A 16,204-nucleotide genomic window follows, 5' to 3' on the forward strand; every position below is an offset into this window, starting at 1 on the left:
GCCTTTATATTTGCTTATGTTATTACTTTATTATGTTTTTTTATTTCCTTAAAGGGCTTGAAAATACTTTGTAGTGTTCTTTTCTTTCAAACTAAAGGACTCCTTTTAGCATGTCATGTGAATTACACCTAGTGGCAACAAACTCCCTCAACTTTTGTTTATTTGGAAATATTTTGACTTCTCCTTTATTTTTGTATGACAGTTTTGTAAGATGTATATTCTTGGTTGACATTTTTTTTCCTTCCAGCACCTTAAATATGTTGTCCCACTACTTTTGGAGTTCTTTGATTTCTGATGAGATTTCTCCACTTAATTTTTTTGAGGATCACTTGTATGTGACAAGTTGCTTCTCTCTTCCTGCTTTTAGTATTCCATTTGTTCTTGGTCCTTTGATCTTTGAAAGTTTGACAATAATGTGTCTCAGTGTGGATCTCTTTGAGTTTATTGCATTTGTAATTTGTTGTGTTTCTTGGATGTGTGTTCATGATGGTCAACAGATTTTAGCTTTTGGCGCTTATTTCTTCAAATATTCTTTCTGCCTCTTTTTCTTTCAATTGTCCTTCTTATTAATGTTGTCCCATTGTCCATTAGGCCCTGCTCATTTTATCACATTATCTTTTTTTTCTCAACTTCAGATTGAACAATTTGAATGTTCCTATCTTCAAGTTTTCTTATTCTTTCTTCTGCCTGTTCAAATCTATTGTTGAGTTCCTCTAGTGTATTTTTTTATTTCTGGTATTGTGCTTTTCACCTCCAGAATTGTTTGCTTCCTTCTTGAAATTTCTAATTCCTCCTTTTGTTCAAACATGGTTTTCATGATTTCTTTTATTTTTATGTCCATGTTTTCCTTTAGGTCATTGAACTTATTTAGGAAAGTTGTCTTAATATTTTTTATTAGGTGTTGGAATTTCTGGATTTCTTCAAGAATGATTTCTGTAGTTTTACTTTATTCCTTTTAATGGGGCATCACTTTCTACTTCTCTGTATGCCTTGTAACTTTTTCAGTTGTTTTTTGGCTTTATTTTTCATATAATAAATTTAATTTCTAAAGAAGTTTTAGATTACAGAAAAGTTACATCAAGAGTATATGGAATTTCCATATACCCCATCACTTTCCCTCCCACATTTCCCCTATTAATAACATCTTATATTAGCATGGTACATTTGTTACAATTGATGAACAAATATAGAAACATTGCTACTAACCAAGGTCAATAGTTACATTATGGTTTACAGCTTTTATAGGTTTGAAAAAAATGTAAAATGGCCTGTATCCATCCTTGCAATAGCATGAAGAACAATTCCAATGCCCTAAAAATGCCTGATATTCCAACTATTCATCCCATCTCCTCCCCTATGAGTCTTTGGTAACCACTATCTTTATGTCAATGTTGCAAGCTCTTCTGTTATTACAATAATACTGTCTACTTTGGTTCATTGTTGCATTTTCCCTTTTACATTTGTTCATTCCTCAATCTTGGAATATTTGGGAATGATGATGCCTGCTCTGCTTCAGATTGAGATGTGCTTAGAACTTATGGTATAGATGGAAGGAATTGTTTTGCTTGCAGTTGTAGATATACTCTTTGTTTATTTGGATGGGGGTTGTCAAGCATCCTCATTTTGTCTGTTGTCCTGGGTGAGTCTAATGAACTTGAGAGTAGTTGTTGGCTGCAACTCTGCTGACATTCTGGAATCAAATGGCATATAAACAGACCAAAGATTTAAGTCTCTGGGATATATATGTAATGGGTATAGTTTTAATTACAGGCTCAGAAAGAAAGGGTAGATTATAATGTGTAAGGAAATTATAAATGAGTCTAACTTTATTAAATTGGAGAAATAAGTTATCATATATTCAAAAGTAAGGCCCACTGATGATGTGCTGATTTCATGGGGTTTTTTGCAAGTCAGAATATTTTAATAATGTGATGTGTTCACTCTGGAAGTCGGATTTTCCCTCTTTGCTCAGGATTTGTTATAGATTGGCTCTGTGTTGAGACTCTTTTTCAATTCTGATCCTATTTATACTGGACTTCAGATTATTTTGTGATAAAATATTTAAGTTATTCTCAGGTCTTTCTGAGCATACATCTTATCCTGGACATACGTGGCATTTTTCAAGAATTTCCCAATACAAATGATTGGTTCCCCTTCAGTAAAAGGAGTTTCTCTTCCCTGCTTCGTGGAGGGTGCTGGGTAGGTGGGCACAGTCTTTCACCCCAGAAAACTGCAATCTCTTGGTATTGGTCTATCTCTCTGCAACTCCTCTCAATCCCAGCAAATTCTATTTCAGGTAACCAAAATGCACAGCTTTAGTTAGTCTTCCAATGAGTGGACTGGAGCCAAATGCAAACATACCAAATTTGCTCATTAAGCTCTACTGATAACCCACTCCCAAGGATCCAAATCAGTAATGTCATGGACTGCCAGGCTGCAGCCACTCAGTCCCACACTTTGCTGTGCTGAGCTAAGGGAGGGAGTTGGGCCAGGATGAGCAAAATTCTTCTGCAGCATTCCTACCATCTTTAGATTTTCTTTTCCCTGATTTGGCATTTGCCAACTTCTTCTCTATTCTGAACCATTTTTTATCATTTTTACCATTTTTACCATTTCTAGGAGGTGGGGCATTTGTATGGGGTGTGTTCCTTCACAATCTTTATCATGTCACTCTTTCTGCTTATTGTCTTTGAAAATAAATTTTAATATATTAAATAGACTCCAATTCATTTTTAGAAATAAATGGCTTTGAATGCAAATATACACTTAAATCAATATGAAGACATACTCATTGATATCAAATCTAATTCATGTCAACTTGTATTTTTTTCAGTTAATTACCAAACAACCCAGATAATATCAGGTCCTGCTTTTGTTTGGAAAGAATTTAAAGCACGTATATATTAGTCAAATTTTCCAGAGAAACATAACTGATGATATACACACATATTAAAAGATTTATTATAGGAAATGGCTCACATGGCTTTGGGGGTTGGGGCATCTGAATTTCACAGGGCAGGTTTCAAGGTAGAAACTTGATACAGGTGAAGTTGAATTCTCCAGGAGAAGATGGTTGGCTGACATAAAAGCAGAAATTCTTCTTTTGACTTCTGAAATCCTCAGTTCTGGCTTTTAAGACCTCATATTAGTTGGATGAAGAGAGACCCTTCATTGTTGTTGAAGGCAATCTCCTTTGTTGATTGTAGATATAATCAGCCATATAGGTAATCAACTCATTCTAGTTGCAAATCTATCTATAAAATAATTCACAGAAACTATAAGAATAATAGTTGTGTGGCCAAACAACTGGACACCATAATTTATACAAGTTGGCACATGAAATTAACCATCACAAAGTGCAAGAGTGAAGCATTATGGGCTAACATGGGTGATGGGTAAATAGAGTTTATAAATGCAACCGCCAAAAGAAAGAAAGGAGAATTCGAGACTCATAGAAGTTGACATACCGAAGAGGGTTTTTCTACACTTTCAGAAGATATCACTGAAACTGATGCATCTTTTCCAAATAGATTCATCTCAAACTCAGCAGCAGAATTTAAATTAAAATACACAAAGTTTAAAACATTGCCTCCAATATTTATAAATAAATGAATTTTAAGTGTACTACCTGTCAATGGTGTATTGCCTCTCACACCAAAATTTTAATATTTATTTGATATAAGTACAAACTTTTACAATGAGTTTAAAATAAATTAGTTACATATATGCAGAAAGGAAAACCTGGTCTCATTCCTTCATGGAAAATAAAGCTGGCAGTTTTATTTAAAAAAAAAATGAATCCTTAGTATTATTCAAAAATTTTTAAATTGACAGCTGTAATCTAGACTTCAGTTATATAAGAATAAAATGAAGATCAATGAAGGAAATACTTCAGTATATAATTTGACAGCTGGAAATGATCTACAGATGATATGGAAAAGTTCATTTTCAGTATCAGTCTCCCTCTCTGTGCAAAAAGTTAATTGAAAATATTAATTTGATTGGCAAGGAGACAAAAATATTTTCCATTGTGATATTCAGATTCTCCTTTTAAATCAGATGCCTATATATGCTGACAGGTCTCCAAAGATTATGGGCAAAATGTAAGGGGTGTTAAAACCTTACAACCACTCATCAAATAAATGAATGAGTTTTATGAGGACTGAGATTTAAAACATAAGTGAGAGTTTTATTACCTCAAATGATATAAGAAAAGAAAAGAGTTCTTAACAATAAGTTTCTTTTAATATATTAAAAAACAATTGATGGGAGAAATCCTAGTGATAGATTGTGTTTAATTGTGTGTGCATTGGCCAGAACATTTGTTCATTCTTTCTTTCACCCTACCTGTGGGTAGACATTGCTTACAGAAGAAGATATGGGAATCTTCAAAACAGTTTTGCCCTCAATAAGTTTACATCAGTACATCTTAATTGAAATAACTTCAAAGCAAACTTGATGACCTTCACTGTTTTTTTTAAAAGTATAACTCTTCCCCATTCAACACACACACACAGAGAGAGAGAGAGAGAGAGAGAGAGAGAGAGAGAATGAGTTTGCAGTTAACTTATTTGATACCTACCATATATTTTTACTGAAAAACATAAATTCAGATTAAATTTCATTTGCAGTTGCAGTTGATTTGCAAGAATTTTTTCTTTTCCTTATTTTTTCTTGCTCCTTTTAAGAATATGACAAACAGCATTTATATAGATTTTGTTTATTCTCATCCTCTACTGGCCTGGCTTCATATACTAAACTTGTTTATCACTTTACAAATTCTGTTGTGTGTTTTTCTATTTGTAGTCAGAGATTATCTGGGGAGATCCAGATAACATTTATGATCTTTACTTGCTCATATGAGAATAGCTGCTGTTAAAATAACCTGAAAACAGCATTTCAAATTAAGCCAAAAATGATTTGCCCCATGCTGTTGTCATCTTCTATGAGACTTAAACAAGAAACAACTGTGAAATAAAAACCACTATTAATGTCCAGAAAAATGAGGGGAACATAAACTCAACCATGACTGAATAGTACATTTTCCTTCCCCATGATTATATTAAATGAAAAGAAGATGGTAATGGGCAATTCCTAGAGATCACAAAGAAGAAAGCTTCTATTTCTAAATATAGTTAGGATTTATAAAATGCCTCATTCCTTTAGTATTTTGGTCTTTATATAGTTGAGCAATGATGCATTAATGCTCTCTTAAATGGCGTTCCAATGAGTGTGATATTCTTTAAAACTAAGAAAATACTTTTGAACAATAGTATTTTTAAAATGTCTGTGTCTGAATATTAGAAGAATGGTTTCACATTTTGCTTTTTTCCATTAAAATTACTTACATTTATTTTTGGATCAAAGTTTATAAGTTTAGAACAACATTTTTCCAAATCTCTTACTGATAGAGGAGTATTTATTGATATATTTTGCTTTATTTTCCATGTATTAATCTCTAGACCCTGGGTTCATGTTAAAACAGCACCTGATAGGGTGGAGAGAAATTAACCACACAGTAATTTAGGCCTTTAAGTGATGTGCAGCAATATGAAAATCATTGAGTTAAGCAAAATCATTGATTTCATTTTCAACATATTTCTACTTAATAGAAACAAACAAAATTTTGCTAATAAAATACTGTCGAGAATAAAGGTACCATTGAGAAGTCTGATTATTAGCTATTAAAAAGTGAAAAAAATTGGGGAGCAGATGTAGCTCAATGGTTGAACACCTGCTTCCCACGTATGAGGTCCTGACCTCTATACTTGGTATCTCCTTAAAAAAAAAAAAAAAAAGAGAGAGAGAGACGATCTACTTTATTTGCTTTCACTTCTTTCATTTTTTTTTAATTATTAAAGAAGTTTAGATTACATAAATGTTACATAAAAAACACAGGGGATTCCCATATTCCCCAGCTTCTCCCCTTCCCATATTTTCCAACATTAACAACATCTTTCGTTAGTATGGTGCATTTGTTACAAATGAAAAACATATCTTGAGGCATTGCTACTAACCATGGACTACAGTTTACATTATAGTTTACACTCTGCCCCACACAATTTTATGTTATGACAAAATGTATAATGATCTGTATCTTTAACTGCAATATCATAAAAAACAATTTTAATGTCCTAAAAATGTCCCCACGTTATACCTGTTCTTCTCTATCCCTCCCCTCACAAGCTCTGGTGGCCACTGCCTTTATATCAATGATATAAGTTCTTCCATAATAATAAGTCATAATAGAATAATAATGTCTACTTTAGTCCACTGCTCATTCCCCAATCTTGAGGATTTGGGGATGGTAATGCCCACTCTGCTTCTAACAGATATAGGGCTTAGATTCCATGGGGAAGATGGATGGAACTATCTCTGCCCCATTTACTTGAACCTATCGTTAGCACTGTACTTGCTAAATATATGTCCTAGAGTCTTAGATCTTTGGTCTGTTCATGTGCTGGTTGAGCTCTGAATCTCAGCAGAGTTGCAACATCTACTTACCAGTTCATTGGACTCACCCAGGACAATTAACAAGGACATGATGATGGATAACAATCATCCTAAGGACATAGAATGTCTGCAACTGCTTTCACTTCTGATCTTTGTGTACATTTTTGGGAGCATAATGTTTTAAATCAGAAATTGTATATTAGTAGTCATATGTTATGAAAGTCACTCAGAGTAGTACTATAAACATCACTTTGCACTTAAAAGTATTTGTAATATTCACCAAAGAGAATTTCCCTTGTAGAGTCCATAGGAAATCTGACATAATTTGTCTTTTACCTGATAGGGAATATGGCATGCATAAACTTCTCTTAATATTATTACCTCATTAAGTGAATTATTAAATTATGAAATTATTAAATTTGCAATCCAAACAGCTAACATTTTAGCATATTATAGGAACTTTACTTACAAAGCCTGGCAGATGCCATTAAGTATATTTTGTAAACTATATTTTATATGCATATGTTTAGAGTTGAAACTCATTGAAAATAATTTTCTGAGATCAGACTGTTAGTAAATGACAATAACAAGATTCTAAAGTAGGTTTTTCTGGCTCCAAATGCTGTATTCTTTACATGACCAGGGAGTATTTGTTTCTTAAGGTGGTCTCTGGAATCTTTTACAAAATTTAGTCAATTAAGTCTAAAGCAGCCAAGAATATATAAAAAATATGACAGGAATTTTAATTGAAGAGGAATTAGGACAAGAAGTTTTGGCAAAGCTTATGTTTCCAAATACCACACTAGAGTCTTATAATTTTTAAGTGGTCTTGCCACCAATTTCCTTCTTATTTATGTGCATATTTCTTTTTTATCCTCTGAGTATAAGAGGAAGAGTTTACAAGAGCTTTGTATCAGAATAGTGTTGACAAATTGTCTGAGATAATTTGAATGGGTGAATTAATTTTACCTGCTAATGTCTGTATCAACACATGCAACTTCTTTTTAAGACAAGTAAAAGTGTTATTGCATTTTCAAGGTTTGAGGTCTTCAGAGGAAAGACATTTTCCAATTATAGTTTTTCATGATTAGATTAATTAATCCACATTTGATATCTATAACAGAAATATAGAATAGAATAAAGATTCAATAAAAAAAGGGAAATAAATGGCAAGCATTGATAATCAATCATGGTGCTCTAACTAAGACTGGACAAGACTTCAAAATCCTTCTCTACAAGTGCTCCAGGCAGCTCCCACCAATTGATCAGAGGTGGCAGGTGAGTTGAAAACCTATTTACTATCCATGCCCTCAATTCGACTCTCAACACTACTACCAGACTTGTCTTTCTAACATTCCATTCTACCTCTAAAATCCTTCAGTGACTTGACATTGCCTTCAGAATGAAGTACAAACTCTTGAATACAGCATAGAGTACACTTCATCTATGGGTTATGCCTACCTCTTCAGCCTCAATGCCAATCCTGTTCTCCAAAACACTTCTCAACATACAGGCATGTGCACACATGGCAACACATGCCAAAACATAGACACATTTTAACACACACATATATATATACCCGCAGTCAACTAAAAATAGTAATAATAAAAGAGAATAGTAAAACCCTTAATATCTTTATACGATTGCACATATGACTGCACATTTCACCCTTCCATAGCCCACCCTAACTTTCCAATTATCTACTTCCAATTTAGCTCTTCTGACAGATCTTTTCTTCACAATTTGGGCTAAGTTGGATACCCAAAGTACCTCTTTTATTATTAATTCTTACTAATAAGTTATTGACTCTTTATGACCATTAGCACTTTGTATGTACTCTTGGAATATGTTGATTCAATTTTAGTTTTAGTATCAGTTTGTTAGTCTCTCCAGATAGACTGGGTAAAATTGAAACCAAATATGGGATAATTGATTTCTTGTTTTTCACTTCATAGAATGTGCTTACTATATAGTAAGTGCTCAACAAATTATTTGGTTCACTAAGTGAGAGTTATTTTATTTCAATATTGCATAATTAATAATTTTAATGAACATTTATCACATCATTTGTGCTAATTTATTGTTATAAGTATTTTGCATTCAGTAATTCACTTAGCTTTCTCAACACACTTTGATTTAGGGTCTAAATTGAATGTCTTAAGTCAGTTTACTAAAAGGAATTCCTGGAATGAGGATTAGAGAGTAAGTGATTTATCCAAAGGGTGTTCCCAGGAGAAACAAGTAGGAACTGAAAGAAGCAAATTGAGAAAAGTGAACAAATTACCAACAAAGCATGGTTTGAAACTCACAGAGGATTTCCAGAGCATAAATTATGCCTCATATTTTGTCATGGAGGCAAATGATCTAAACTTTCTCTCTCCTGCCTCAGTTAGTCATTGGGTAGTACCCACTCAGACACAGTTTTAAACTTGCAGACACCACCCACTTGCTACATGTAGGCAAAACAGTTCCAGTCGCACAGCGAAGTCTTTTAAATAGTCATTGGTGCAGTGGTTTCAAGCAAAATAATAATAATAAGCTTACAAGATGGAGGTAGACTCCTCAAAAAAACAGTTAAAAGTGATCTAGATCCAAAGAGCCTGGGAGTAGTAGTAGCAGTGTTCATTACAGGGAAGTTAGATAATTTGCTGAGTTCTCCCAGGTAAATGGTAGAGCTGATCTTAGAACATTAGGCATCTTGTTCTCAATTCTATGCTCTTAACGACTCTACTGTGCTGCTTTTCTTTTTTAAATTAATTCAGAACTTGAGTCCCTCAGCCTGGTCTCTGCCCAATTGAGTCTTCCACCTAAGATACATATGCCCCACTCTAAAAACAGACCGAATCTTTCTCTACTGTTTACTTCTTGCAAGCAGGTGCATTGATCCACCATTCTTTAACTACCTTGAGCACATGTACTAATCTCTCAAACTGAGTTATTGGTTTGAACCAAGAATTTAATGAAGTAGAATACATAAGACACCCAACAAACTATCTATAGGAGATACTTCATAAGTGACGTGCTTATTGAAACCATACCTAAGTAGGTTCAATTTTCTTCCCCTAAGTTTGCATGCTTAATGAATCAAAGATTTAAAGGAAAAGTGTTAGTGGTTAACTTGTCTCCATGATTGTATGGGATCAGCATATTCAATAGTTGTTTTTATTATGACAAGGTCTTTGCCTTTTTAGAAAGATAAAACTATACATAAATTTAAAGATCTTAGTTGTAGTCAATTCTTGGGTAAAATAATTTTCAGAATGGTAATTTTTTTTTAGCTGAAATGACTCCTTGGTATTAATCCACATTTTAGGGATATATTAAATACCAGATCCCTTAGGAAAGGCTTAATGCAATATCTCTTTTAATGTATTTTTTTTAAATTTTGGTTTCTGTTGTTGATTAGCTCTGTGAGAGAAAGAAATAACATATTTTATTCAGCTCATGCCTGATACTTAACGCAGAATGAATAATACAGTAGTATTTGCTAATATGCAAGTCCATAGAATGAGAGTCCACCAATCTATATTTACAGATTTATTCATTTTTAATAAAATTTTTTTAAGCGTATCATCCACATATGAGCATACATAAACAATAAGTGTATAGTAAAAGTTGTGAACTTAGAAAACAAACATGCATATCATCATACAAGGCTCCCATACATCAGCCCAACACCAATTCCTTGCATTATTGTGAAACACTTGCTACAGACTATGAAAGAGCATCATCAAAATATTTCTAACTATAGCTCATATCTTACATTTGGTATGTTTTCCCCCAACTCATCTGATTATTAACACTCAGTATTACAATTACCCATTTGCTATGTTCATGAGAGAATGTTCTTGTATATGTCCTGTTAACCACAGTCTGTCTTCAACCACTGAATTCCCTGTGTTCTCCAGACCTCAGTGGCCTTCATTTTCATCACAGATTATCACCTCAGTCAATTTTAAAATGTTTTCATTACTCCAAAATGAACAATTTCCAATACCACCTTCTCCCCCTTTGTCTTCCCCTAGAATTAATTAATATCTTCCTGCCATTGTTGCAAAAATCAAATTTTTTCATTTTTTAAGCTCTCCTGGCAGCCTGAGATTGCCATAATGTCATTCAGGGTCCCTGATATTTGATAATAAATATAGTAAGTAACAATACAGCTCACACAAAATTCCAAACAAAGTAAAAAAAAATAAATTATCAATCTGGTGGCTTCATATAGGTAAATTTTACCTAAAAATTTAAATTTCTTGACTTTTAAAAGCATGACATAGGCATATGCCATTGCTTCCCTTTTGCATCCCTTTTATAAGAACTGATCAAATATCCTGTATTTTCCATTTGGTTTCTTTTTGTTTTGTTTTGTTTTCCTTCTTATTTTTCCACAGGCAATTATGGCTATTAAAATTTGCTGTTTCCATAAATTATAATAACTGCATAAATAAGGTTTATTGGGGACTATAGTTTCATATTCTACTAATAAATCCAGCTGCCACTTAAAGTTGAAAATTTCCTATAGTTTATACATAACTGCTGATAGTTGGAATTACTGAAAGTTTTTGGGTGAACACATTATCAATGTAAATTTGAGTTTTTTCATGAATCAAAGGAAGTTCTTAGCACATTTGGCTGCCCTGAGTTCCTTGACCTCAAAAACAGTCCAAAACAGAGAAGCCCATATACTCCAAATAAGAGTTTCAACAGGGAGCCTCATATTCTGGGACAAAGTCTAAACCTCCACAGCCTTTCCATAACCCCATATAAATGGGGCAAAAGGAAGTCCTGCTCCTAAAAAGGCTGCAAATCTTTGCAATTTTGTCTCTACCAGCAAATCTTAGAAAATCTCTATTTCCTGCCAGTTTTAGTCATATTATGTCCAATTGTTGAAAAAGTCCCACAGGCATTCCTTACCTTCCACAAACTAATTCTTGTATGACTTGGCATATCTCTTTTTATGTTCTGGTTTTCCATCTCTTAATAATGAAAATCTAGAATCATGGGCCATAACATACAATCTCCCATGCTCCTAAAATATTTTCTGAACATTCCCATCATCTTTAGCTAGCAGAAATCTGGCTTGCTACTAAAGTCTCTGTTTATTCTGGTTATGGATTCAATTTTTTTTTCTCCAGAAAGATATGTAGAAGTCCTAATCTTTAGTACCGCATATAATGTGAATTTATATGGAATCAGGTCATTACACATGGAATTAGGCAAATTAAAACAAGGTCCTATTGAAGTAAGGAGGGTCCACATAATACAATATGACCGGTTTTCTTATAAGAAGAGGAAATTTGGACACAGACAGACAGACATACGGAAGAACATCATGAGACGAATGAGGCTGAGAACATCATGAAATGCCAACAAACTATCCCCAGAAACCAGAAGAGAGGCACGTGACAGATTCTTCCATCAGACTTCAAAGGAAGCAGAGTCCTGCTGAAGTCTGATGGCTTCCCGAACAGTAAGATGGACAATACATTTCTGTTGTTAAAAGTCACCAAGTTTGTAGTAGTTACAGCCACCCTAGGAAATTAGACATTTCCTCTCAGATTTCTCAGAAGGTGGATGCTTTTCTGTAACTGGCTGCACAAAAATATAGCTAACCTTCTGGTTGTCCTCCTTTGTCACTTCCAGAACATGCTTATTCCTTCTTTTCCAAAACTTCAATACTTTGAATCTCATTTTCATTACTGGAAACACAAGCCACCCATAACCTCAATGTTATACTTCTATGTCTACCACCTCCCTCTACTGAGGGCTCACTCCTAACAATTTATACTCATAGGACTCAATCCTACCACCTTTTCACTGTTCCTCATCCCACAAATATAATCTCTTCCATTCTACCCAGTTTAAATTCATGGTCAATCATTTCACTCACTTCCGAACATATATTCTTAACCCCTCTGCTCAGCTTTCTGTTCTTAAACTTCCTTCTTAAAAGCACAATGCTAGTTAAATTTTATTCATCTCAAATCTCCAAAACCTCCAATTTTAACTTCTTCCTTCTGAGTTACATGCTTCATGTAACTGATGTAACTACATGTCTCATTCACTGAGAAAATTGAAGCATTCAGGATAGAACTTCCACAACCTCTCACCAACCTATCTCCACAAAATAAACTGTGTGCATATATTGTGCTATCCCTCTCCTTATGGATGAATTACCATGTCAATGTGTTCTTCAAGGTCAATCCCCCACTGGGGTGCTAGATGCCTACCTCCTCATCTTAATAAATTAAATTACTCCATCAATTGTCCTTTTTCTCACCTATCTCACCGATTTGTTTCCTTTCCATAGGATCATTCATACCTATCTACAAATATGCTATTATTTCTTTCATCTTAAAAATATCTTTTGGACCCATTTCCTCTATCATATCATATCTCTGCTCATTTCACAGGAACATTTCTCTTAACAGTTTTTCAACTATCTACTATTTTTTTTTTAAGATTTCTCTCTCTCTCTCTCTCTCTCTCTCTTCCCCCTTCCACCCCTTCCCCTTCCCCCCACCCTGGTTGTCTGTTCCCTGTGTCTATTTGCTGCATCTTCTTTGTCCACTTCTGTTGTTGTCAGCGGTACAGGAATCTGTGTTTCTTTTTGTTGCATCATCTTGTTGTGTCAGTTCTCCGTGTGTGCGGCACCATTCGTGCTGGGCGGCTCTCCTTACGGGGTGCACTCCTTGCACATGGGGCTCCCCTACATGGAGGACACCCCTGCATGGCAGGGCACTCCTTGCACGCATCAGCACTGCACATGGGCCAGCTCCACACAGGTCAAGGAGGCCTGTGGTTTGAACCGTGGACCTCCCATGTGGTAGACGGACGCCCTAACCACTGGGCCAATTCCACCACCTCAACTATCTACTACTAATTTCTCTCTTTCCACCCTCATTTATATCTCATCCTAATAGGATTTGGGGTCCATCCTTCTATCAAAACAAGTTCCTTCAAAGACAATAGTTCCCATACTGCTAAATTCAAGGGTCAATTTCAGTCCTCTATAAATTGAACATCAGGCAGATGGTTATTCAATTTATTATTGAAATGTTTTATACATTTTGCTTTCAGGAAAGCCCATGAGTTTGGTTGGTATGTGACCTCAGAAGCTATTTTTTTCTCCATCTTCTTTGCTGGTTTCTCCTCTTATCACTAAACTTTTTATATCACAATACACCAAATTTAATACCTTAGACCTCTTGTCTTCAGAATTTAAACACATGACCATATGAAACTGAAAAGGAATCACTGACCTGTAATTTCTTTTTCCAGGCAGGATGTGCTTAAATATAATTTGATGGTTTTATTGTTACTGAAGAAGGGAAGGAGTGACATTTATTACAAGTAGGATTCTTTGCCACAGCCCTCCTCTGCAGTCACCAGGTTTCCGTCCCTAGAGGGAACCCCAACCCAAATTACAATTATTCATTGGAATGTCATGCACATAAAATCTAGGTTTCTGAGTGATGATCATAATTTTTCTTACCTGAAGTGGTATCTTTTTATCTGATTACCTACACAAACAAAGATCAGTTTTCTGTGTACTGCATAAAGTATAAAGTTTGAGTAGGAACAGGTAGCTACAATAAAGAATCTCAACAAAGAAGGGCAAGAGAGAAAAACAAAGCAACCATGGATGTAAGGCAATTATCACATGCTACTGGATAGAAATAGTGAAGGCAGGGTTCCTTGTTGGTCGATTTCTTTGGCTCACCTTTATGATAGCTCCTGAATTTGCTCTCTGGAAGGCATTCCATTATCCATTATTCTGTGCAGTCCTGGCTTTGTCCTGTGGTTTATTTTTTGGTTTGTTTTGCTTATCATGTTCAATAGACATAGATGTACAGACTTAGGTGTACACTGTAGCTATCATAGCTTCCTCGGGTTATGTTGTTTGGTTTCCAACTTTCTCCTGGTGCAGAATTAAAGCCAGTGGATCACTTTATGAATGTAGAGCAACAACCTTTTGCAGTGGATGTTGTTTTTTAGTGATATGATTATTTTAAAACTTAATAAGCTCCAGTCTATTTGCTTTCAGACCCATATGAAAAACAGGTGAAAACCAAAGATCCTATAAAAAAAGTTATGAAGCTTGAAGACTTAAAACAGACTTTGATTTTCACATTTTGACCTCTATACTAAAACCTTGATGGTGAGGGCAGGTGGTCATAGAAGAGATAGATTCTCCCTCTCTGCTTATGTCCTGGGTAACTCTTAAGTTCATCCTATTCTTTAGAATATGAATATTAAAAATAATCTGATCCTGATCCCAGCTCTAATAGCTCAGGACAATATTCTGCACAATATTGTTGAATAGACAGCACACTTAAACCTTCTGAAAATATCCTAACACTACAGCTTTAGTTAACAAGTGGAAGCCTTCTAAGAAAGAGGGGAGATTAATTTTTCCAAATGTTTTATCACACCTAAATGGGAGTCACCAATTTTTCATCCTGTAATATCTGAGTCTTTGTGCCCATTACCTAACTGCTTCCACTGAACCCATGACCTGTGCTTGATTCTTATAGATACAAAGAATCAATTCCAGGCCAAACTATGTAATAATTATGATTAGATGTTTTTTCTTTGAGTAATTATAAAGCCTCAAATAACAAGGTTAAACAAGATAAAGTTTACTCTTTATCACACAAATATCTTGAATTAGATACCTTGATTCTTTTAATTTTGTTCTTCTGCTGTGAATGGCATACTTTCAAAGATTACCTCATTAACCCAGGTATAGAACACAGACACTTCCTCAAAAAAAAAATTAGTAAAATATACATACCATGTTTTCTCACATTTTCATTGACAGAAGGCAATGGCATGACCACTCTTAGCTACAAGGAAGCCAAGGGAATGTCTTGATTAGACAGTCATGTATACAACTATCAAAGATTTATTTATACTAATAGAACTGGTAAGTATATTGAGTGAAAATAATCAGACCCTAAATAATGTTTTTGTGAGCTAAGTTTATCACTTACAAGCTCTATAGCCTTCAAGAAGTCCTTTAATCTTTTTAAAATTCAGTTTCAATGCTTACAAAATAATTAAAATAATACTTCAAAGGAACTAATTTTAATACATATCTGTCCATATAAGCCTCACATCATTATATGAAATATTATGAAATTAATCAAATGAAATAATATATATGGTAATTTGAAAACAATAACTTTTTAAAAAACATAATCTAATATCAGTCTTATAATCAGTCTTGTCCCATTCCAACCCTATCTCTGCATTCAATTTAGAATACAGTATTACAAAAAACAAAATTTTGAACCCTGTCCACTCTCACATAAAATATTTCCCATTGCCCTGACTAAAGGTCAAATGTATCATGTCTTTTATGTACTTTTAATACTTGGCCTTTATGGAGAGCTCTAGTTAATCTATTTTATATTCATATTCAAACTTATTCAGTTTCTGAAAAGGCATTATTTTCTTTCTGCTGGCCCTTAGCCTGATCTTCAATATTCTGGAAATATCTAGTCCTCTTCCTTCTCTTCCCTTTATTGGATTTTCATCTACTAATCAAATATCTTTTTAACATATGGCATATGCTGGCCACTGGCCCTATAGTTGTAAACAAGGAGGAAATCATCCCTGTTCTCATCGGGTTTGTATTCTCATGATGAAGTAAGACTAAGAAACAAATAAACACACAAATAACCAAAATCAAACTTGTTAATCAAAGATTAGATAATAAGATTTAATTGAGAATAATTTTGCATGT

The sequence above is a fragment of the Dasypus novemcinctus genome, chromosome 15 (assembly GCF_030445035.2).
Source record: "Dasypus novemcinctus isolate mDasNov1 chromosome 15, mDasNov1.1.hap2, whole genome shotgun sequence".
In the NCBI taxonomy this organism is placed as follows: domain Eukaryota; kingdom Metazoa; phylum Chordata; class Mammalia; order Cingulata; family Dasypodidae; genus Dasypus; species Dasypus novemcinctus.